This window comes from Lemur catta, chromosome 16 (genome assembly GCF_020740605.2).
Source record: "Lemur catta isolate mLemCat1 chromosome 16, mLemCat1.pri, whole genome shotgun sequence".
In the NCBI taxonomy this organism is placed as follows: domain Eukaryota; kingdom Metazoa; phylum Chordata; class Mammalia; order Primates; family Lemuridae; genus Lemur; species Lemur catta.
The window spans coordinates 23,571,470-23,594,746 of NC_059143.1; positions in this window are offsets into that span (position 1 = coordinate 23,571,470).

Sequence of the window (23,277 nt, forward strand, 5' to 3'; positions counted from 1 at the left end):
GAGGCGGTTAGTTGGGAGGTGGACAGGACTCCCATTTGGGTTTCCAGGAACTGCTCCTCCCCTCATCCTTCAGGCCCTGGTGTGGTGACAGCTGCCCTGCTCTAGCCCCTGGGCACTGAGTTAGCACCTACATTTTACTGCCCACAGTCCTTTCACTAAACCTGTTTTGAATTATCCCAATTAGTGTGTGTCTCCTGTTTCCTGTTGGAACTTTAATTGATAAAGTACACCCCTCCCCCCTTTTAAAAATTATTGTGAGCTTGGTGTCCTCAAGTCTAAAGGCTTTGGAGTTATTCTTTAACAGTGATCAGTTTAACAGTGAATGTTCCAAGTTGCTATTGTTAACAGATTATTGTGTATCATTTACTAAGATGCTTCATGGCTTACCCCCTTTAATGGACCCTCCATACTACTCTAGGTCAATTGCAGCCCATTGTAAATTGTAAATTGTGACAGGCAAATTGTAGCAAACCCCTCCTCTTCCTAAAATTCCTCATGGCTGTCTGTCACCTGCCAAATGATGGTTAGATTCCTTGCATGCTGTCTTACAGAAGGACCACTCTCCAGCTTATCTGACACCATTTGTCCCTATGAACTCTACCTTCTGGCAACACTGAACGGAGTATAGCTCCCCATGGAAGATTCTCTCTTTGCTCATTGAAAAATGAGCTAGGAGTTCTTGGAAATCTATGGTCTGCTTCTTCCTTGGGCTTCAGAGAAGCTGGTCTTTTTCTAAATTGTCCTCCTTTCGAAGTAAAATCTTCCCTTCTTCCTTCAGATGCAGTCATTTCCTCTGAGTTTTATGTTTTACTTCTTTTCCCTGTAGAAAATCTCCCTCGTGAGAGGAAGCAAATCTTCCTCTGAATGTCTAAATTGCCATTATGCACTAGAGACCTATAGTAACTTAATTATTCCTCTGATTCCAGCCCAACCCTCAAGAAATCTCTAAGTAAATAAGTTATCAGGTTGATGTTTTAAGCCGTACACTTATTTTAAGATGCAACAAATTAATTGAAAATTAATTGTATCCAAATCCAGAATATATACAAGCTAAACGAATAGAATTATGCATACTATCACGTATTTCCTATGAGCTAAGCTAGTCTGCTGCTTCGAAAACCTTAAAACTGGATAGAAAATAACTGACTTAGGCCAAAATAAACTTAGGTAATCAATTTAACTTGGTAATCTTTTAAGTTATAAAATATACATACAGAAAAATCCACAAATGTGTTTAATTTTTCATTCAGATTTTAGTAGCCAAGAGAGCTAGAGTTAAGGGCTTAATTCCCATAATTGGTTATGTTAGTAGGGTCCATGCTGCTTTGTGGTCCCAGACTATGCCTAGACTTCAAAAATATCTGCTGCAAAATAAATCTCTGCTTATTATTTTAAAAATGCATGCTGCAAGTTTTAAGATTTGTGTTTGGATGGAAAGAAACAGTATATTTTCTCTATCTCTTTTTACACAAAAGACATAAAATAGGGCCAAAAAAGCAATAGGTACAGTGTATAAGAGCTATTTTTTTTTTTTTTTTTTTTGAGACAGAGTCTCACCCTGTTGCCCGGGCTAGAGTGCCATGGCATCAGCCTAGCTCATAGCAACCTCAAACTCCTGGGCTCAAGTGATTCTTTTGCCTCAGCCTCCTGAGTAGCTGGGACTACAGGCATGCGCCACCATGCCCAGCTAATTTTGTCTATATATTTTTAGTTGTCCAGCTAATTTGCTTCTATTTTTTTTAGTAGAGATGGGGTCTCGTTCTTGCTCAGGCTGGTCTCGAACTCCTGAGCTCAAACGATCCGCCCGCCTCAGCCTCCCAGAGTGCTAGGATTACAGGCATGAGCCACTGTGCCCGGCCATATACGAGCTATTTTTAATAATTATTTTTCAATGTTATCTTTGATCAAGCTTCTAAGTACATCCCTTGTATTTCCATGGACAAGAACAGGAAAGAAGCAAAACAGATGATTCATTTATATGACTTGGAATTTGTAGACTTCATCATTTTGGCTTTCAGTCTAAATACCTAATGCAAGAGCAAATCTAAATAGGGAAATATACTTGCATTAGCATCTTTTTTCTCATTTCCATGTAATTTGGAAAAAAGCAAAGGAGACAGAATTACTTGATGGAATTCAGGGGAAAAATGTCAATTTGGCTCAGTGCAATCATTCAACACGAATTCTGTAGAGAGAACAACATACCCTACTCCACCGTTCTCTTCCAAGTAATATTTAATTGCTTTCTGAACCTCTTCCAACTTCAATTAGTGTTAATTTAGTGTGTAACTAAATGCATTACTCTACAATAATTAGGAATGGTACAGTGTCCTCCATAACATATGTGATTCGTATTAGCAGCCTTGGTTAGAAAAGTCTGAAGCAGGGAAACAGACGCAGAAACTATTTACTCAATACGATCTCCGCTCAACCACACACACAGGGACTTAATAAGCAATAGATTCTTTTGGCCATCTGGGGGCATAGGCTGTTATATAGGATATGGTCCAAATGCCTTGCACATGATATGCTAGGCCCTCTATGATTTGGCTTCTATTCTACTTCATCTCTGGCCTTGCATCCTACACTCCAATTCCACTAATGTGACGAGTTTTGCTCTTTTTCCCCACAGCTCTGTATTTTAGTTTTTGTTGTGCTAACTCCCTAAAGTGCCATCCACCTCCCCACACTTTCACCCCTGCATTTGACGGTGGTTTTGCCCCCTTGACCGACGCCAGGGCTCCCATGGCTGCAGCTCTCACTTGACACTGGAAACAAATCTTCCCACCCCTTTCAGCCTAGGGCTGTTAACTTCTTCCCATTCATTCCTGTTCATCCCTGGGGGGCTTTACTGTCCCTCTGACTTCCCTTAACCCTGCCCAAGTCTCTGTAAATTGTCTAGTAAACTCTTGTCATTTATTTTACACCTCTGAGTGTGCCATCTCTTTCTTGCTGGGACACTGACTAATACAGTTAGGTTCTTTATGACTCCACCTCCTTGGGCAGAATTGAAGTTTTGTGCTTGCACTGTACTCATTACAGACTTATATACAACCAGGCATACTTTATTGCATGATTTATTTAAAAGTTTATTTCCTTCTAGGTCAAAGTATTACCTGGGCGGAGCAGTGCCTGGCATGTATTTAGTCCTCAGTAAATATTTTTAAATAATTGATGAATATCATAGATAGTATTAACAATAACATGATTTTTGCACTTTTTTTTATGTGACAGGGTTTTTTTTTTTTTTTACAAACATTAACTCATTTAACCCTTACAATAGTTCTACAAGATGGGATTAACATCCTCATTTTGCAAATGAGTAGACTGACACTTAGAGAATATGAATCATTGGTCTAAGTCATAGTAAATGAAAGAGTAAGCCTAGGTGTTTTTTATTCCAGAGTTTGTTCTTTTAACAATTATATATTATAATGCCTGAATAGTGATGGGATTCTACAGAAACCCACAGGTTTTAGCCCAAAGATTTAAAACTTTTTTTCTTTTTTTTTGAGACAGAGTCTCTCACTCTCTTGCCCTGGGTAGAGTGCAGTGGCGTCTTCGTAGCTCACTGGAACCTCAAACTCCTGGGCTTAAGCGATCTTCTTGCCTCAACCTCCCAGGTAGCTGGGACTACAGGCATGCCACACTAGGCCTGGCTAATGTTTTCTATTTTTAGTAGAGACAGAGGTCTGACTCTTGCTCAGGCTGGGCTCAAACTCCTGACCTCAAGCAATCCTCCCACCTCTGCCTCCCAGACTGCTAGGATTACAGGCATGAGCCACTGTGGCCTGGCCTTGAAACATTTTTGTGTGGTTTCCTGGTGTTTTCTAAGATTCCCCATCTTGATGTTTGCTCAGGGGCAAATATTTGAGTGTTAATGACATTAACATGGGCACTCACACAACCATAAAATGTTAATTTTGTAGTATATGTGGATTTTTAAAGATTCAATAGGAGAAACTCCATACAATTTATACATTTGACCTTTGGTAAGTCAAACTATTGAATTTTTATTTGGAAATAGATAATTCCTTAGCCATAGGGGTGGGATCTATCAAGGAATGGGAGGGGTTGGGGGAACAGTAATAATCCAGTTGAAACAGATTTCAATCAGGGATTCATAGTGAAAGCCACACATCTTAGACCCATGCCAAGATCTACCAAGTCATCAGTGTACTTAAAAGGGTTATTATTTGATCATTTGATAGCCAACACATGGTTTGTAGGGTTCAGACTATATACTAATCTCTTTTGTTACCATTTAAGTCAGAATTCTCAGGCCTTCTTCCTGCAGGCCAGCTCTGCAACTGGTCTGTGTCCCATAATGTTTGCACTCCCTACCAAAAGACTCATACTAATGTTTCAAATGCCAAGAATAGAAAAGTGTTCACAGATGCCTTATTAAGGGATCATTTCCAGTGCAGATTTTTAAAGAAACAAAACAAAGAGAAATTAGACATGTTTCCTGACTTTGAGAGCTTTCTTTTTTTGTTTGTTTTTTTTAATTCCTGGTTATGACAAACGAGACCTTCATTTCAGATTAAATGGAATTGTTGTGATATATTATAATAATCCTAAGTACATCTACTTGTTCTTCAAAATATGAGGCAGTTGCGACATGTGCATTCATTTGTTCAATATATATTTATTGAGCACCTACTACAGACTAGCTGCTCCTAATGCTTGGGCATCATGAGTGAATAAATCAAAGGTCCCTACCCTTGAGGATCTAAGCATTTTCATGAAAAAGCTATTCTGTACATATGAAAAACTGAAAAGAGGACTTATCAGAACCATAGGCTACCCTAAATTTTCTTCTCTAATTCCAAAAAATTTAAAACAGCATAGAAGAAATCCATACAACATAGCCTAACACAATGCATACAAGTTGACAGGTATATTTCACATACATTAATTTAATCCTCACAAAAATCTTATCACACTACTTTCAATCTCATTGTATAGATGAGGAAACTGAAGCAAAGAGAGGTTGAAAAAACTCACTTAACGTTATACAGTTTTACCTCCAGCAGATTTGGGACTTGAACCCAGATCACTCATCCTCATTAGCTTTGTTCTAACCCACCACACGATTCTGTTTTGCTCTATTTAGCCTTCAGCCAGAGGCTCACAGAAGATTGATAGGGATACAGATTTATAAACTCATTCGGTAAAGTATCTTGTTCATTTTGGGAATCCCCCAAGTAAAAGTACTTCAAGGAGGACGTAACTCACTGCCTCTAAAACAGCCTGAGTAGAAATATGTCTCTGTGTAATTTATCCCCTCTGGTCTTGGTTTTATCTTGAAAACCATACAGAAAAATATCATTCTTCCTTCCATGACGATGACGAATCCCTTCAACTATTGGCAGAGAGCCATTACTGCCCTCCTCCTCCCCATCCCAACACTTTTGACGATTTCCTCTTTTTTTTTTTAGGTTAAGTAACTTCTTATTCCACAATTACCCAGAAGTAAAAAAATAATACAAATTGAATGATGAAAACGTCAGGTCATTCCTTTCAAAGTCATTCCCAGTGCTGCATGAAAAAAAAACTAAAGCAATCTACAACCACAACAATAAATGAGGTATGCGATTTAATTCTGGATATTATAGGGAGGCTTAATGAAGCAGAGAAGTGGATTTCTGGAGAAGAAGAGATTAAAGTCTGGAAAAGAAGTATACTTGTCTGGGGATTAAAATACAAACAACTTTAAAAGGTCAAGGAACCTGGAAACCAAGTTCATAAAGGTAACATTTGGACTCCTAAAGTAACTTAAGGTGAGAAAATTTAGCTGAGAATGAAAGCATTTAAATAAAATGTTGCCATAAAAAATCATCTGCCTTGAGAAAATAATTTTCATACTGAGGATCCAAGGACTAATTATTAGGGACATTGTAGCAGAACTAGATCCTGTTTGTATTTCAGACTCTCCAGAGAGTAGTTACTTCTGATAAAATAATAGGTGTGAAAGCATATTAAAAAGTTAAAAATAACTGTATAACAGTTTTATTTTTGTTTCATGAAAAATTTTAATTTAGGTGAAATAAAAATTATCTTTTGCAGCACGTAACAGGACTAATGAAATGTTGAAGCCTTTTATTTCAAACCCACTTTAATTAGGGTTTGAAACTTACTTGGATAAACCTGAAATTATGGATGAAAATGGGGTATATAAGTGTGCCTGAATACTTTTCAAATATTAGAAAACTCAAAACTTAATATACAAGAAACCCCAAGGAGAAAATAAGAAAATCTAATGGCTATCTTGTTCTTCCAAACGTAATTTTAAAATGTATGTGTGGCTATAATAAACTAAGGATCTATATAATAAGGTTTTAATTTTTGATTAGATGTTTTTTAAATGATTAAAATTTAATAAGTAATTACTATATTGGCTGTTTATTCACTAGTCTAGAGATGGGGAGGGAACAAAGATAATTTCTTCAGGTTCAGTTAGTTTGGCTATAATACATGTTTCTGAAATGAGAATTAGCAAAATTAGCTAATATGGGATGGGTAAAGGGAGAAAGAATGTCAGTAAAATGCTGAGGTCTCCATGGTCTATCAGTTTTCCAAGCGTATTAAGGCTTTGCACTGTCAAGTACAGTAACAGTAGATAAACATACGTAAATTGAGTAACAGGGTTGAAAGCAGCAAGCCTTAGAACAGCCCAGTTTTGTATTTTCACACCAAGAGTTCCTCTTGCTCCTTTGGCTAATGCGCTGTGTCTTGAAAGTGCATATTGAGCGTGATTCTCTCTGATCTTTATGCAATTTTCTTGTCTCCATCGTTTAGCGATCAACCCTTCCTATGCCCATGTCTGTCAAGCTACCGTCACTTTTTCTTAAGGTAATACCCTATATATACTGTAGTAGCATCATATTTTATTAAAAAATTTATCATGTCTTTTTAATTGTATATTGTTTTTTTAAAGACATATTGATCCCATTAGTTCTCTGACTACAAAGTTTTGAGTTTTCTGCTCCTTATCCCATATGCCCCATATACCTTGTTATACTTAGTGCATAGTTTTGGAAGATGTGAGGTTTTTTAGGAAATGCCTGTACCTTCTAATATTGTGATATGTCCATGAACTTATGACTCTATTCCAATAGTGTTTGCTAGCTATACAGTGAATCTTCTTAAGAAGCCTCAAGTATACAGTGATGAATTATAAACTGTTAGATACTAAATCTCCAAAAAGACAAATTGGCCAAAAAGTAGAGCATCAGAGCAAATATAAACCAAATTATCAGACTGTAAACATATTATTACTTTGAAATGGAGAGAATTATTGTTTTCATTTCTGTATCTGTGGTATAAATACTATGTGGTTGATACATATATTGAAGATATAATTAACTACTTTAGGTTTGTATAACTCCATAAACTAGATCAGAAAGAGAATGTTTATTTATTTCAAATTAATCATGCCTTTGTACAAGGAAGCAAAACTTTTCTTTAAGATACGTGCATGCATACACAAACACACATTAAAGCATCAAATGATGGCATTATATTTAATAGGACAACTGAATTTATAGTTCTCAGCTAACTTACTTTTCAATAGAAAAATACTAATTTTTTCAAGGAAGAGTAGTAGTAATTTAAGAAAATTTGTATTTAGTTACAAGCTTAAATAATTTAAAACATTTTGAGTTCTTAGAAAAGAAAATAAAGGTTATAGTTAAACTTGTAGGGTTTATGATACCAAGAAAGAAGGCATTAATAAAATGTAATTAACTAATTATTTCACAATTAACTTCCTTAAGCCTGTTTCCTCATCTGTAAAATGAGGATAATGATAGTGGATACCTAAAGCATTGTTGAGAAGATTAAATGAGATAATACTGTCCATTGTAAAGTACTTAACAGTGGCTGGCTCATAGTAAACCTTCTTTAAATGTTGGCAATTATTCTAACTGACAATTAAAAATCCCATTGTTTAGAACAGAGGTGCATTAACCAATCCCAACATTTTAATGTTTGAGTCATATATATATTTTTGCCATTACAAAGTGTCACTCCTTTGAATTTTCCTTCTGAAAATGATGACTATTTTTTAAAGCCTACATCAACAACAGTGCACTGAACACCCTTTCCAGGAAAGGCACTAAACTAAGAGTGAAAGTAGACACAAATAAATGTAAGACATAATCCCTACAATCAAAGTTTACAATCTAATCTGACAAAGAAGACATAGGAAAGTAACAGTTTGGTTTTCCTGCAATGTCATATTTACTTATATGGTACTGACACTAACAGAACGGTTTTTACTCTTTCCCCACAGTAAAAATTACCCCTTTTAAGAACAGGCTCTTTATCAAGTTTAGTTTAAGTGGGTATTATTGTATATAAATATTTTACCTACTGCTGAGGCCCCTAAATCTTAATGATTTAGCAAATCCTTGATGAGAAGATAGAAGAAAGTTTAGAAGATACGGTCTGTCATTACAACATCTTAAATGCCAAAGGAAAAAAGACATAAAAGACCTTAAGCACACAAGTTTTCATAGATGTTCTGATATCTTTCACCTGCGTTATTGCAAAATTCTGTGAGTTAATTTTACTAATCTTAATCTCTTCTGACTCCAGTTCATCTCACAAACATCTTCTTGGAATAGGTAGTTTTCTCCTTTGTAAGGACACGAAGCAACTTTCTGGTTAGAATCATATCAGATTTAAGATCTTTAAGTTTATAATCATGGCGTTTTATCACATGGTAAACCACTCCTACATGTTTTTTACCTTTCCCTATACTTGAACAAATCTAAGTTCAATGCCGTTTCCTACTAAAACTTTAAAAATCTATTAAGAAAGTAAAAACAAGAAGGAGGGAGGGAAGGAAGGAAGGAAGGAAGGGAGGCAAGGAGGGAAGGAAGGAAGGAAGGAAAGGAAGAAGGCAGGCAGGCTTCAGCAACCACACAGTTAAGCCCCAGAAGAACTGGCATGTCACGTATTGCTGTTGGGAAATGACAGTAGGTCCAGAGGTCAACAGCAGTTGTGAAGATCCAGCAGCAACTGCAACTGTCAGTGATGTGTGTGACTCAGCTCGTCCATCCTTGCGTCTTCTTTATCTCTGTATGAACTGCTCTCTCTCCTCTCTCTTCCTTACCTAATGGCTTCTGCTCACTAGTGGCTGCAGCTGCCTTGTAATTTCTTGTTTCTGTTTATCCTTGTTGTTTTTGTATGTATCTTCACTACTAGACTATTCGAATTTGTGAATCTCTCTGTAGTTTTATAGTCAAACACCAGATCAGTGAGTGTCCATTAAGTACAGGTATATCCTATCTGAAGCATATGTACTTATTTATATATTCACACATAAATTTCCTTTCTGTCAGCTAATAGGACATAGGTAGAATAGGGTTATCCCCAAACTATAAAATAAAAATCCATGAGTCTATCCAAATATAAATAAACTGTTGAATAAAAAAATGAAGATAGGAGACAAAGCTTCTGTGCAAATAATTTATTATTTATGCTACTCTGCATATATGTATTAGTTTGCTAGCGCTGCCATAACAAAACATAACAGACTGGGTAGCTTAAACAATAGAAATGTACTTTCTTACAATTCTGAAGGCTAGAAGTCTGACATCAAGGTGTTAGCAAGATTGGTTTCTTCTGACGACTCTCTCCTTGGCTTGTAGATGTCTATCTTCTGTGTCCTCACGTGGTTTTCCTCTGTGCCTGTATGTCCTAATCTCTTCTTCTTAAAAGGGCAACAGCAATATTAGATTAGTTCCTACTCATATAACCTCAAATTACTTTGATTATCTCTTTAAAGACCCTATCTCCAAAAGTAGTCACATTCTCAGGTAGTGGGGATTAGGACTTTAACATATGAATTTGGGAGGAACACAATTCAACGCATAACAATATATATATCTATAAATATTTTCATATATAACCATGTATGTTTATTAAGCTAAACATGAGTTCATACTGATGTCTTCAACTCAAGGAACTTTTAAAGAAAACTTCTTCTTTCTTTTCTTTTCCTTTTTTAGAGACAGGGTCTCGCTATGTTGCCCAGGCTGGGCTCGAACTCCTGGGCTCAAGAGATCCTCCTACCTCAGCCTCCAGGTAGCTGGGACTACAAACATGCACCACGGTGCTTGGCTAAGAAAACTTTTTATATTAAAATAATCATAGAGTCACAGGAAGTTGCAGAAATAGTACAGAGAGGTCCAGAGTACTATTCACCTAGTTTCTCCTGATAGTTACATTTTAGGTAGCCATAGTACAGTATCAACATAAGGAAACTGACACTGGTAAAATGTGTGTGTATAGCTCCATGCCATTTGAACACCTGTTGATTCATGTAACCACCACACAGTCAAGATACAGAACCAGTCCATCAACACCGAGATCTCCCTCCTCTTCCCTTTGTAGTCCCATTCACCCCCCTACTGCCTCCCTTGTCACAATCCCGAAACACTGATCCCCAACCCCTAACTCTTTTTCATGTTTATAATCTTGTTGTTTTGTGAACATTATGTGAATGGAATCATACAGTATGTGACCTTAGGAGACTGAATTTTTTCACTCAGATTCATCCAAGTTGTTCTGTGTATCAATAGCTTGTTTTTCTATCTAAAAAAAAAACAGTTTAGGAAATTTTAAGGAGGCAAGAGAGGTTCCAACTTCCATACATTTGTTATTATTCTATCCCTGAAAACGAGAGCAAAAACTTTTAATCTATTATTTCTATGAAAAATGGCTTTTTTCCGGTAATGAGTATGTAGCAAGGGGTATCTGCGTAGGAAACCATTCAAAGTTATATTGAATGATATTTGAGGGTGATATTTGGGCAAATGATAAAACACCTCAGTTCTCTCCCCAAAACCCTATCCAGATAAATCTGCTTCTGATCCTTTTCAGAGTTGGACCTAGGTCCTGTTTCAAATAGAATCATGAGGCCCATATCTGAAAATTATGGATGAAAGTTGTCTTATGGCTTAAGCAGTCACTTCTGTCTTAGACTACATGTCATAAATGTATCCCAGAAAAGCAAGGTTATTATTTGACTATCACATCTCCATTTTATCATCCATTGATCACCATTTATTGTGTTCCCATATTACTGTTGTAAGCATTATTGATTGTAAAGAATTACAAAATATAGGTCCTGTCATTGGAGAACTAGTCTCAGAAGGTGCACAGAACAACCAGAAATAACACAAATGATGGAAACTAGTGATTTCAAACTGTGTGGTCTCAGAAATCCTTTACACTCTTAAAATTATTAAGGACTTCCAAAAGCTTTTGTTTATGTGGGTTATATCTATTGATATATAGCATAAAAATTAAAAAAAAATTTTAGTACACAAGCACACATTCCATTAGTGATGATATAATCATATATTATGTAGACTCTGAAAAGAATGAGAGTGAAAGGCCAATAATCGAATAATTTGAATGATTATGAAAATTGTTTTGACTTCATGTACTCCCTGAGCAGGTCACTGAGACTCTCTTGGGTCCCAAGACCAACCTCTGAGAATCTCTGGTGTAAGAATACAAGTATATTCAAAATCAAATATAGCTTTGAAAGAGCTGTAGAAGAAAATGACATGAATTTCATATAAAGGAAAAATAAAGGGATCTTAGGAAGCAGAGCCAGAAACCAGAAGTAGACAAAGCACATGCCATTTGGAGTAATGCTAGCAGGCTCATGAACATGCCAATCACTCTACTGGTTGCACTCTTACATGATGTAGCTCTTCTCTATGGCTTATATTTGAAATAATAATATCATAGTTCTTGGAATTTATCCCAGAGAAATGAAAATTTATATCCACATAAAACCTGTACATAAATGTTCATAGCAGCTTTATTTGTAAGTTCTCAAAACTGCAAACAACTAAAATGTCCCTTAATAGGTGAATGGTTAAACCAATTGTGGTACATTCACACCATGAAATATTACATAGCAGTAACAAAGAAATGAACAAGTGAGTTAAATGGTAATACAGAGGGAATAATTTATCCATTTAAAAAAATGTAACCGTTCTCATTATATTAACAGTGGCTGGATACTTTCCAGATAGCTCTTGTATATGACGTTAGCTCTTATTTTGTACTGGCTGCTTTACTGGGTTTTTGGAACATAAAGATGAAAGTCATGATTTTTACTATAAATGGATATCCAGTTTAATACTGGTTTAATTTTTTGAATTCCAAAATGAAGACTTAAGCCCCTGCAAATCCTCTGGTTCTACCCTCAAAGGAAAACGTTGGTCCTGGGACATTTGCTTTTTTTCTAATCTGACCAAAAAGTGGACTGCAGTCTTCTTATCCTCCAGAACAACTTAATCTGTAAATAACAAAATGGTCAGACAATTCTGACTAAGAGCATTTAGAGGAGCATATTTTATTTACTGAGATCACATTTATAGCACTTTGTGGTCCTGACCTATTTGAAGGTTACCATTTGACAAAGTCCTCTGTTCTTCATTATTAAAAAGGATATTTTTTTCTTTATAAAGTAAAGAGAAAAAGGCCGGGCGCGGTGGCTCACGCCTGTAATCCTAGCACTCTGGGAGGCCGAGGTGGGTGGATCGCTCGAGGTCAGGAGTTCGAGACCAGCCTGAGCAAGAGTGAGACCCCGTCTCTACCAAAAATAGAAAGAAATTATCTGGCCAACTAAAAATATATATACAAAAAAATTAGCCGGGCATGGTGGCTCATGCCTGTAGTCTCAGCTACTCGGGAGGCTGAGGCAGTAGGATCGCTTAAGCCCAGGAGTCTGAGGTTGCTGTGAGCTAGGCTGATGCCACGGCACTCACTCTAGCCCGGGCAACAAAGTAAGACTCTGTCTCAAAAAAAAAAATAAATAAAGTAAAGAGAAAAAGGTATTTATATGTGGTTTTTAAAATGCTTCATTTCCAATCTTGTAACTAGGGGCCCAAGTGGGAAAAAACCAGTTTGGCAACGTTCATTTGACCTTTAAGATCTAGACTGTCCTTTCTTTATTGTACAACTTAGTTCTTTTTTATTTCTTTGTAATCCATGTATGGCCCATCTCCTTTCTCCTGTTACAGTTCTTGCTTTTTAATTAGGCTGGTGCATGCTAATGCACAGCTGATTGCAGGGGAACATTTTAAGTTTTATTTTAACTGCAGTAAAATAGTCTTGTGCGAAATATTTGCAAAGGTCAAAATTTTTACTTGTGAAAAGCACTTCTATGGAGAGTAAAAGAATGTAATTGAATTGCTTTTCATATACCTAGCACTTAGGAGATACTCGATAAATGTGTGTCAAGTGATTGAAACAGTGAACATATGTTGAAAGTTCTCTTACAGTGTCTTCAGTTAATTTAGTTAAACCTTTATTATGTGTATTCTTTGTGCCAGACATAGTGCAGGGGGTAAAAAAAAAAAGTTCATAAGATAGGTTTGCCCTAAAATACCTTAGAGACCAAAGGAGGAGACCTACACTTCTTCTAAACAGATATTTTCAGTGTATGATGGTGAGGACAGTGGCATATAGAAATACTTTGAGTACAAAACTGTGGGGTTACCTACTCAGACTCAGGGGATCAGGACGGCTCTAAAAATGAATTAATACCAACCGGAGTAACAAAGGAATGTGTGTCGGTTGATGAAGAGAACAGGGAGGGGAAGATCAGTGTGGGCACAGAGAACGCAGAGTAAAGGCACAGGGAGGTGAGCAGTAGAAGAGGATTCAGCCAGGAGGGAGGACAGAGAAGGGAAAACCTGGAGGCAGAAAGGCCAGGGAGGGACCTGAAAGTCTGTTTCGTTGGACTAGAATGGAAATGGAGGGGTAATGGCCAGAAAGGGGCAGGCAGGACTTATCTTCTTCTCTGCTGTTCCTCTTCCTTCACTTCCTCAACACATGCAGTTGACCTCAGGGCTGGCTGTCAGGTCCAACAGGGTCATGAAACGAGGAACAATAGTCAAAGGAATTGTTAGGATACACCTGAACCCCTGGGGGCATAGACCCTTTCTCCCATCTATGCTAATCTACCTCTGTGCAGAAGCCAAACTCACATCAAGATCAAAGATCCAACTGGAAACCTCCACTTCTGTGGGGGGGAACTTCTTCTCTGGATTGCTTTGCTTTGGGTTGTCTTTCTCTGGTGGCTGCTTTCTGCTGTTTCCTGCCATCAGTCTGATAAGCATCTCGTGCTTCTGGTACAGCAAGAAGCACTTGAGCAGAAACATCTCTTTAAAATATAGCACACTGGTGGAGTCCAGGAGGAAAGGGGTTGAATAATCTGTATAAAACTTCTTTTAATCTAGGCCTAAATGTAGATGGACAAACTGGTTCTCCAATGTAGTTCGGCCAAGATCACCATGTAAGAGTCAATGAATATTTGCGATCTAGCTAGTGATGACATATGTGTAGCAGGCAGGGCCTTATTCTCTCTCTCCCCTGCCCTCCCCACCCCAACCCATGTTCCAAAAACTCTTGAAAAAACCAAAGCAAATTCTCCCTCCTGTCCCCATAGGAGGGTTATCCAGGTCTTTTGTTCATTAGGGGAGCCAGAAAGAAGCGAGGAGAGGTCATTCAGTTTGTATGGTGACAAGGTCTAAAGAACGGTTACTTGATTCTGTGGCTGAAGTGAAGAGGAAGTAAAGGTCATTGGATCTGAGTAGGTCAAAAAACCATATCCAGTTAGAACGTTGAATGCATTTCCCATGTACGGTTACTGGAGGACATATGAAATCTAAGTTCCAATCACCAGAGTCTTCATTAGATTTGTTAGAATAATCTGGGGAGAGTGCCAAGAAGGCTTAGAGGGTAGAGGGTAGAGGTAGATTGTAGGTGGTTGTCCTGTGCATTTGTAGAATATTTTAGCAGCATCCATGGCCTCTACTCATAGATGTCAGTAGCATCGTCCCCACCCCATTTATAATAACTACCTCCATTTGTGACAACTGGACATTGCCCTAGTTAAGAATTGCTAATGTATATCTGAATATCATGCTCCCATTTCCTGTTTAATGTGTGCAATATTGATCTGGTTTCCTAGTCAACCCCACCTTTCACTTAAACTGAAGCAAGTAAATCTATTCAGTGGTTAGATTTTTGGGGAGGGAAGGCTGGACAGTTAATATCTGTACTCTAAGAGCTTAAGAGGTTGTACCAACAGCTTGCAACTAGGGCTAGTAACTTTAAGCTCTCTAAATATCTGTATAATGGACTAACATTTAGTACCCGAAATGGGAGCAATGAAGGAAACCGAGAAGGGAAGGAGACACATTAGACCAGAATGGTTTGAGTGCACAGCATCTTAACTTTAGGGACAAAACATTGGTGCTTGTAGGGGAGGAATGAAGAGAGGAAGAAGAGTTCAGTCCTTTGGCTGCTCTTCAGGGGTCATTTTCCTTCTCCCTGCACCACTGCTGATATCTAACAGCTTAATCCCAAGTTCTTAAAGGTACTGGTACTGCCTAGGCCCCAGCTCATCCTGCTTCTCACCATATGTTACCATGGTCAGGGATATGAGCTTTAGACTGTAGAACCTCCCCAGGCCCACTTGTGCATTCCCTAAAAAAAATGCTAGGCATCCCTCCCTGGCTTTCAGAATTGAGAAGAGCTAACTTGACTATCAGAACTTGAGTGATTTGCTGACAACAGCCCTGGCACAAATAGTTTTCAACAGCAGTTATTTTACTGAGCTGAACTTTCTTAACATATCAGATCATTACTCTTAAGTACAAATACGTAGTCTTAGTGAAGTCACGGGGCATAGCCTGTATTGGATTTTGATAGTTCTGGCATTTGGTTCAGCAGCAGCTTGACCCTGAGTTAATTAGTCTGACAATTCCTGCTGGCTGTTTAATCAAAATACTGCAACTTTCAACTTCATCGGTAATTTAGTTCATTTGTCTTTATTATGATTCCATGATTACTTCTGGTTGGAAGACTAGTATTTTTGAGAATTGTAATGGTACTGATGAATGGCAATAATAATGTCTGTGTAAAGATTATGCATTAGTAGATCTACAATAATATCATGCACTTTAAAAATAAATTTCTTTGGAGGAAAAGAAAATAGCTTTCTGTTTCTATAACACTGGAACTATCTTTCCTATATTTTGATAATTTAAATTACCATCAATAAGAAAACATTCAACCCAAGAGGAGAAAACAATTTTTCCCCAAAATAGTTTTAATATTTTTGAAAATTGTATAAATAACTTTATAAAAAGTATAGATTTTTTTAACAAGGAAACCCCTCCAATCTAGTTCCTTAACAAATCAGTCACTTATATTTTCCATGGTTTTTCCCAATCTTGTTTGCATGCATAACCAATTTTATATAGTTGCAATTACAGTGTAAATTCAATTTTGTATTCTGCTTTTTTCACTTAGCATTATTCTTCCATAATAATTTAAAGAGAGTTTTATTTACGGTTATTTCAAATGTAGAGAATATAATTTTCTAAACTGTCCTTAAGTGCGCAATTTAAATATTTTAATGGCCAACTCAAATCATCAAACGTACTCTAGATAAGGGTGGGTTATAGTTAATGCTTAACATTGCAGGAAGCAACTTGCATATACATTAGATTAAAGTCAAATGTTATATGCAAGTGGAAATGAGGACATTAAATGCTGGTCGTCTTTATGTATTTTTAAATTTTTCTTCAGTTAGATGTACTTCTAGAATTGGTTAGTCTGGCTGCTAAATTTTCATGCCCTGAACTAATTCAGCCAGTTGTAAAATTGTACCTTTCTGCAGATGACTTAACATGTGCACCTCATTTATACTTGAACTTGCTATGATTCAGATAGCATTATCTCAAATGATGTTAAGAAATTGTTCATTTTCTGTGTCAGCGAAAAATGAGGAAAGGCCAACCACATTTCGCCTGAAGAGAGTCATGTCAGATCTGACATCCTGGCAGATACAAAAATGCAAGTAAGATATTTTAGCAGGGCATACTAAAACTAATGAACTGAGGACCAATATACACTTCTACATTGTATTAAAGTGGCATTTACTGAGTTTACAAATGTTAAAAGACATGCTTTATTAGTTGCTATAGAAGTCCTATTTCATTTAGTTTATCAGTTAAAAAAAATTTGTTCTCTTTTTGTGTAATTTTTAACCCTTATTTTAAAATGTGGCTTGGGAAGATGGATTTTAAAGGTTAATTGTTCCAAATATAAAACATTAAAAGAAAAATTGACGGTTTACCTATTTCTATTTATTGAAGAAACAATGAATTTTTTTGCTTGACAAACTAAGTAGGCTGGTGAGGCCTTTCATAAACAATATTGTGCTTTAATCTAAAAAGCTAATATGATATTCAGATATTTTTAAATTATTGGGTTATTTGCAAGTGCTGGGGAAGGCTACTTCCACTTAACTACCAGGCCCTTCTTAACATATGGTGTCCAATTTTATTTTATTTTTTTATTTTTTGAGACAGAGTCTCACTCTGTCACCCAGGCTAGAGTGCCGTGTCGTCAGCCTAGCTCCAGCAACCTCAAACTCCTGGGCTCAAGAGATGCTCCTAACTCAGCCTCCCGAGTAGCTGGGACTACAGGCATGCGCCACCATGCCCGGCTAATTTTTTCTATTTTTTTAGTTGTTTGGCCAATTTCTTCTATTTTTAGTAGAGATGGGGTCTTGCTCTTGCTCAGGCTGGTCTCGAACTCCTGAGCTGAAACGATCCGCTTGCCTCGGCCTCCCAGAGTGCTAGGATTACAGGTATGAGCCACCATGCCCGGCCCAATTTTAATTTTTGTATTTTCAGAGTGATTTCTTTTACTCAGAGCATTTAGGGAAGAGCAATAGAATCAAAGGAATGTTAATTGGAAGATTAAATCTGATTGGGTTTTTCTTGAGGGCAAACTAAGATGGTTATTTATTACTCTCTTAAGGTGTATTGGTTATTATATGCTTTATAATAACCAGTTATTACAATGTAACCAACAACAGCAATTTCAACTCATCACCTCAGTTTTATTTAGAACAGAGATTGTTAAAATATGGGCCCCAAACCACCAGCAGCAGCACCTGGGAATTTGTGAAAAATGCAAATTTTCAGGCCCCATCCCCACCCTACTATATCAGGTCATATCTGCAGATAGGGCTCAGTAGTTGGTTTGAACAAGCCATACTGGAGATTCTGATGAAAACTAAGGCAAGATTCCATCTCTACAAAAAATAGAAAAATCAGCTGGGAGTGGTGGCTCACACCTGTAGTCCCAGCTACTGGGGGGTGGTGCTGAGGAAGGAGGATCGCTTGAGCCCAGGAGTTTGCTGTTGTGGTGAGCTGTGATGCCATGGCACTCTAGCCTGGGTGACAGAGTGAGACCCTTGCCCCCCTCCATCCCCGCACCCCCCAAAAAGGGAAAGGATGAATGAGTTTGCTTTGATTTCAATAAGAACCTCTGAAAGTATTTTGGTTATATATACCAATATACTAAAGGAAGTTTCAGTATTTCTAGTCTTGTATATATGTACAAGAGAAACCAAGAATTGCTTTATTGAGTCAGACTCACTGTGTAGTCAAACAAAAACGCTTTGTGCTCCGTATTTACAGTCATGTGTACAGACAGGCAAGTTAGTTCTTGAGGCTGCCTAAAGTGGAAGAAGACACATCTCCCAAATGGCTTAATTAGCTCCACCATTACTTTATTGAAACATTAAAAAAATTGCATATTACTTTGTATATTCTACCTAACTCTCTCCCCTAAGATGCCTGAGCATATGTATAATTCACATCGACTTGTTTAAGAAGGACAAGAATGTTCATTCTGGAGTTGTAAAGTTGAACCAGCTCTTTAAATTCTTCCCCTCTTTTGATCCTGTAAGATAACATACGGAAGAGCTTTGGAAGTGAACAGGACACTAATATTCAAACGTAAAGTAAAAATGTTAAAACTGTTAGTACCTTTTTCTCTCTCAACTTTTTCTTTTTAAAGCTTGGGAAGGTAATAGCCCAAAGATTGGGAAGGAAATAAATTTTCCTCCACTGGTTTCTCAGTGCCCCTGGGTTTACTCTTGAAGAATGTTTTAAGTGGTATCTGCAGCTACATCTAGGTTTTTATTAATTGGAAGTTGGGCACAGCTGGGCAACCATTAGGTAATTACATCCTCTATATTGGACCTACTGGTTGTAAACTTCTGGAAGACAAAGACTATATGCTTCTTCTATATATTTGTGGTATTTTGGTGTGCAGCCTGAACTGCAGCAGCCAGGAGTTCAAGGAATATTGCTATGGTTTGAATATATCCCCTCCAAGATTCTGGTGTTGCCAAAGTGATAGCATTAGGAGGTGGGGCCTTTAAGAGGGGATTAGGCATGAGGGCTCGTCCCTTGTGACTGGGGTTAAGGCCCTTATAAAAGAGGCTTCACACAGTGTTGGGCTAGCTTGATTTTTTTGTTCTTCTGCCACATCAGGGAGCAGCAAGAAGCCCCCCCCCCAGTGGACAACCAATTCCAGCTCTTTGATCTTGGACTTCCCATTCTCTAGAGCTGTGAGAAAATAAATTTCTATTCTTTATAAATCACCCAGTCTCAGGTATTCTGTTAAAGCAGCACAGAGGACAGACATATTCTTCACAAATGAGTTTGATAGTGCTTCAGGGGAGTTAGGAAGGGCCTGCTCTGACCACAGTATTTAAATTTATAGTCTGTTCTCCAGCCCTGATTCTCTTCCTTTATTTTTTTCCTCATTGCAATATCACTTTCCAGCATTCCACATAACTTATTTAGTTTATTCTTGTTTATCTCCATCCACCACAAGGAGAGAGATTGTTTTGCTTGTTTGGGTCCATACTTTGTCTTCCTATAAGACTACCTAAAACAGAGCTGGAGCACAGGATGCAGTTCATAAATAGGAATTGAATGAATGAATAAAGAACTGCTGTCATGACACTCATTCATTCAAAAATTACTCATTAAACATTGTTGTAGGTACTGTGCCTACTGCTATGGTCATTAGTGGATAGCAGACTTCACCTGAGTTAGCAGTCCAGGGCCACCCGCTACCCACTCTAGACCTCACTTAAGCATTTTATTCACCTGTAGAGCCAACGCGTCTATTTCAGTTGTAGTTCTCTCCTGCAACAAAGCATTCCCAAGCAAGGAATAGAACAGTGCCTCTTAAAGTGTGGTCCTCATACCAGCAGCATGAGTGTCACCTGGGAAGTTGTTAAAACTACACCACCTCAGGTCCCAGCCCAGAACAGCCAAATCAAACTCTGGAGGTGATGGGCCCAACAATCTGTTTTAACAAGAGCTCCAGGTGATTCTGATATGCTCAAGTTTGAGAACTACTGTAACAGAGACCTCAATTCCAAAGTTATCATTTGTCTTTTTGACAAAGAAACTTGGGGCTACTGATTTACTGGTAATTTAACTGTCCAACTCATTTTCTGGGGCATATAGTATTCTAATAACAAGATATCAGGAACAGGAAAAGAAAAGCTATTTGAATTAGTTTCCTATTGCTATTGTATCAAATCACTGCAGATTTAGTAGCTTAAAAGAATATAAATTTGTTATCTTACAGTTCTGGAGGTCAGGGGTCCGAGATATACCCACTGGGCTAACCTTGGGGTGTTGGCAGGGCCGTGTTCATTCAGGAGGCTCTAGAAGCTGCCTGCATTCCTGCCTTTGAAAGGGCTTTCCTCCGCTTTCAGAGCCAGCATCACAGCGTCTCCAGATCTCTCTCAGGTCCTCTTGCCTCCCCACTTCACCTACAAGGACCCGTGCGATTCTCCCAGGCACACCCAGCTAATCTAGTATAATCTGCCCATCTGGAGATCCTTAATTTAATCACATTTGCAAAAGTCCCTTTCTCCACACAGGGTACTACATTCACAGGTTCCAGGGATTAGTGAGTGGACATCTTTGGGGGACCATTCTGCCCACCACAATGTTTATTAAGTGGGATAAAATACCAAGTAGCTCATGTCTTAAAAATGGATGACTCTAGAATGTCAAAGCAGTTGCTTGAGGAGTAACAAAAGCAGCAATTAGAGAGAGCTAGACAGAAAGAAGGCCTTTAAGATCTATTAAAAATCCATTAAAAATGAAACATTTTATGTGGTTAGTCATAATAAAGATGGATACTTGTATCTATTATATTTATGGTGATTGAAACTGCAGAGTAAGGGTAAGTTCTAAGGGCCAGTGGATGGGCAGAGTCGCTGGGGCTGACACAGCTGGGATTATTTGAGAGGTGCTAGGAAGACCCCCCTCTAATTGCAAACACCTCTGTTGATGTTAGTGAGCCCTGTATCTAAATTGTTATCTTTAAAGCAAAGAAACATCTAGAGAAGTCCATTTCTAATTAAGACCTGAGCCAGTTCTTTTCTTTAATATAACTAATATGTGAAATTCAGTTAAAATGGACTTGATTGATTGCATGGAAGAATAAAAGCCACAAACATGAAAGTCTGCAGCACTATTTACTAGCAGGACAAGGCTCAGTTTCTTTTTCTGTAAAATCCAGCTAATTATTCTTACATCATAGAATTATTGTGTGAATTAAGATAGAATGCATCTAAAACACTGTTCACAAAGCTTGGAACACAGTTAATTATTCAATAAGTGCTAGCTGCACTTATTAGTGTATTATCTTCATTGTTATTTATTATTTGTCTAAAACTCTGAGGAAGATAAATGGGAATGCTGTTGCCTTCCTTTGCTTTGTTGTTGATGGAGTTCAAAGGCTGAATGTATGCAAATAATTTTTATTTAGCTGTACCTTGGGCAACTGTATTTTCTTCCCCCAACCTAACTTCTTGAATCTCAGTGGACATTGAGGAGGTAAGAAAGAGCTCCACAAAGAAGACAGGCAAAAGATTTGGAAATGGAGGTATTGAGAGACAAAGTTGAGTTACTCCACAATTTTGCTGAGGGTCAGTCAAAGTAGAACTCCCAGTAGCCTGGGAGTGGGTCCATGTTGGGTATCATCTTTGCACAATGCCTGCCACCCATAGGTGCTCAACAAATGTTTACTGAGTGAGTTCTCTCCCCCCCTGGGAGCCCTCATTGTATTCTCAGGTCACAGCCTCCTTCCAGCTAACCTGAGACCTGGGTTGATCCCAACTTCTGCCTCAAATCTCTGGGACTGAACATCCTAGATTATGCCATTTTCTCTGAAATCTTTCTTGAGACCTCCAAGATAGAATTTGTCACCCTAATACTCTACCCTTGGTCTATGCACTTCCTTTATATTTTCTGTATCACTTTTTTTCATTTTAAAAATCACTCTATGTGCTAGACTATAACCTGATCAAAGACAGAGACCATATTTTATTCACTTTCATATTTCCAAGCCCTGGCAGAAAGCCTGGAGCATAGGTGTTTAATAAATATTTGTTTACTTAGTGAAAATGAATGAACCATTTTGGTAGGGGTTTTAGTTGGGGTAAATTTAAACTATAGTGTTGAAAGGATCATTATGATGGTTGATGAAGTCCATAGATTGAGGAAAAGTGTGTGTCTGAGAATCAGGGCCAAAGTCTCAGAAGGTTCAGTGTTGGTTGGCAGTGGTGACAAGGGTGACAAGTAGAGAGAATGGCCTTTTAAAGCTGACAGGCTAAAAAAAAATATAAAGGCCAAAATGAGAATAAGGAATACTGTATAGTGAACTATCATTCCACCCCCAAGGAAGGTCAAAGAGCATAAGAATAAGGGAGAGATCATGGCCATCTATTTTCTCAAACTCAAAATTTCTGTTATTATCTGTCTTTATCTCCTTCCTTCTTGTTTCAAAGCAAGATGTGCTACTCTTTCTTTCCAAGGGTGATTTCTCCATATGTGGTGTTAATCTTGTTCTCTCCTGTCTTGTTTATCAATCACTTATCTTTTTTCTTCCATGTCAATCTCATGTTCTGTTCTTGCTCCTTCTGCTTCCAACAAATATACCTGAGTCTTTCTTACTCCAAAATCAGATCTTCTTACCTCCTTGGGGCTTCTCTCTAAATCCTTGTTTTTCTTTCACAGCTAATCAGGTTGTTTCCCTTCCTGCCTCTGTTCACCACTTACCCAATTTGATGGTATTGTTGCTGAAACTGCTTATCCACCATCAATGATCTTTTAATCACAAAATACATTATTATTTTGTTGCCCTCGGTCCACTAAACCTCTGTGATGCATCTAACACTACTGACATTTTGTCAAAATATGACCATTGGCATTTCTATCTAGAAATACCCTACAGTAATTGATTGATTGATTCAACAAATATTGAGTGGTTACTATGGACCAGCACCATCTTAAGGGACAAAAAGTGGTGAGCAAAAACAGACTAGGTCCTTGGCTC